This window comes from Apium graveolens, unplaced genomic scaffold, assembly GCF_009905375.1.
Source record: "Apium graveolens cultivar Ventura unplaced genomic scaffold, ASM990537v1 ctg5141, whole genome shotgun sequence".
Taxonomy (NCBI): Eukaryota; Viridiplantae; Streptophyta; class Magnoliopsida; order Apiales; family Apiaceae; genus Apium; species Apium graveolens.
The window spans coordinates 96,647-100,125 of NW_027418836.1; positions in this window are offsets into that span (position 1 = coordinate 96,647).

Here is a 3,479-nt window from a genome sequence, read left to right on the forward strand (position 1 = left end):
TAGTCAACAACCATCACTGAGGTATATCTTTACTTTGATGTGATGTTGTCTTTGACTCCTTTTTCTGACATGCCTCATATTTAACATCTTCTGAATTCTAGATGAGGAAGTCCTCTCACAAACCCTTTTTTATAAAAGAATTCTTTGAGTTGATGTTCAAGGTGAGAGCTTCTAATGCCATAGCTAAACTTTTGTCAGATGAAGCTTTACGGTAGACACCATTGACTTCACATTTTCAGAGTTCCAGTCTAGCCACGAGCATTTCCTTTCCTTACTCTAAGAAGAGTAAGCTTCTTAATCTTCCTGCTTCAGATGAGACACTAATTCTTAATTGAATTGACATTTTGTCCTTTGATGCAGAACTGTCTGATAAGAGAATTTGTGCCTTGATTCTCCAGCAAGGAAGTTACTTCAATTGTTATCAGTGACACAAATGATCAGTTGTTATCAGTGATACCAATTGTTCAGTTCATGATGACATCCCTTTATCTGTATAGCTTGTCACGTAATGAAAATCTTTGATGTCATCTCCAAAGATTATTGACGGAATAGCTTTTATCAATCACATTTGATTGTGAGGCTCTTTCTTTGATCATATGCCTTGAGTATGAATTACCAAGAATACATATGAATCAATTAACCTATTATGTCCTGCACTCACAAATGGATTAACAGTTCTTGGTACCCAACTTATCAGTTTGGGTCCAATTGGATTAGAGATATTATTATATAAACAGAGATAACAACAGTTGCAACCTTATCATGCTAATTCTTATCTTTGACTGACCATTTTCTCCATTTAAATACCCTTAACAAATTTGTCTCTAGGCTAGGGGAAAATGGTTCCAACTTTACATAAGGAGGACTAGCAGTCTTTGCCCTATTGTAATCCTAATCATGCTTTTTCTAAAATTAATGCAAGTACTAAGAGATGCATTTATGGTATTGAAATAAGCAAGCATTGTATTAAGAATACATGGCATTCATTCAGAAACATTACACATAAGAATTAAGCAAGACATACATGATATGGAACAAACAGAATTAACAAATAAATCACTAATTCTATCTAGTCCAATCATGTTGATAGATCTCATCTAGCTATCTCAATCCAATTATAAATTAATACATCTTAACAAATAATTCAGATCAAATGAATAAATGACAATGTAATAGGATACAAGAGATAAGCAAAAATAAAGGTCTTAAGTGCTGGAAAACATATATCTCACTAAAGCAATTAATCATGTTCAAAAAATATTCAAACAATTATTTAAGATCATCTAATGTAACATGCACAAGTTAAACATCAATCCTAGTTACCAGAAAAATATTCTAGTGAACTAGTTCAGCATTATCTATGTGTGATGCTATCATGCTTCTGCGAGTGTTAAACATTTAAACACTAAGATCTTATTATGCATTGAATATTGAGAGCAAAATATTGCAATGGTTCAAGAAATTGAAACCTGAGATATGTGAGTTGGATCATCTTCAGAGATTGCTATGAAAGCAAGATATTCATGATTCTCGTCATCTGATCCATCCCAACTCTTTCCCGTGCATTATAAGTTTTGACTGGCTACTTCCCTAAGGAAACATTCCACCTTTGTCACAGCTCTTCAACTGAATATCTACTCATCCTTATTTTTCAAGCTTCTTGTTATGTTGTAGCAAAACCCCTGATAGTTACTTGACACATATTGTTTGTCAACCCTGTAGCTATCAAATCTTGTTTATATCCCAATCTCAGTCTTGTAATCACCTGTTGAACTGAATCTGTAAAAGTCTCTGCTTCTGAATAGATAGGCTTGATCCTTGGATATAGCTTAAGTATTCCTTGTGAATCAGATACGACCAAACTTGCCTAACATGTGAAACACTGCCCTGACGTCCAGTCCCTCAAGTACTTCTACATGAGCTTCTTCTGATTCAACTATCAGTGACTCCTACATTATGTCCCGAGGTTCCAATATTAATGCATGTAACTGAGATATTTGTTTGTCCCCACTATTCTCTCTGACCTCCATAATTCCCGCCTGTACGATCTCATTGATTCTCGGATAAATATAGCATTGGTACAAACCACTGTGTGACTGTATAATCTGGAATCATAGAGTTGTCTTAAAATCTCCGAGAAAAATTGTACCCGTAGAAATTTCATTCATTCCCTGCGTCTGAAAACCCAGTGGTATCCTATGGAGTAAGCCTTTGAGGAAATTACACAATTTTCTTCTATAGGTCTTGAAATCAATTCCCTTGGAGTAGAAAAACCATTATCTATAATTTCTGTGTTCGTAAAATTCCCGTCTGAATAGCACATGGTCTTCGTTTTCTTCAAAAGATTAAATCCACTTTAAATGCACGGAGGAATCCTAAGTCTACCAATCTTTTGAGTGACTGCTATACTTTTCTGTGACGATCAAACAATACAGATCGCATAAGAGTTTTTGCCTTAAGAAAAAATTCAGTTTGTGGCGACCTCTCTATTGCGACCTCGGGTAGTTCGGCTGCGACAAATCACTGTAGCGATCGATCTGTATCGCGACTAAAGTATCCGTTTTGCTCTATGGAGATTAGATTAATACACTTACTGCCAAAATTTCCCTCTCGCGTGTAACTGTAGGTGTGTGTCTTCCAGGACAACTGCTGAGCTGCTTTCTCCTGCGCGTGAATACCCCGGCTGCCCGTTTTTCAATTTCCGCGCGTGTTCTCAACATGCTACCAGCCGCATGCAGTTCATTCCTTTTCTTTCTCGCGTGTGGCACCCTGAGGTTCCAAAGTGAAGAAGCTGCTAAGATTTGTTTTGGAAAACTGGCAGCCTAAATATAGAAAACGGCAGCATTTAAACTCTGAAATGCCCAAGAGCTGATCAACAAATGGCAGCTAAATAAAAACTGAACCGAAAAATAACATTTAACTTAAAAATTTTATTTACTAAAATTTAAATGTTAAATTAATTTGAGTCAAATTTTTAAAATAAATTTATTTAAATTAAGTTTACACAACATAAACTTATTTAAATTAAATTTATAAATAAATTTGCTAAATTAAATTTATCAAATAAATTCATGTAAACTCAAATTAATAAAATAAATTTATTTAAGGATCATGATTTGTATATCAATCAGTCTGCTCTGATACCAATTGTTAGGTCCTGAATTATCGTAGAAGGGGGTGTTGAATACGATAATCACTAAATTTAAAAATTCTTTCGAATTTTTAGCCGATAAAATATTTAGTGCTCGGTTAGTGGTTTCGTGTTCTTGAGAGTAATAGTGTTTGGAACGATAAAAACAAGGAACACAAGATATTCGGGGAAATATATATTCGTATATAAATCCTCGAGGGTGTTGCTACATTCCGGTAAATAAATTAACCGGTTACAATCTAAGAACAATAAAGTTTCTAGCTACTACAAAGATTTACAAATCAAATCCTATACAATAATCTAGCTTTTGTTTGTACTAGGATTTAAT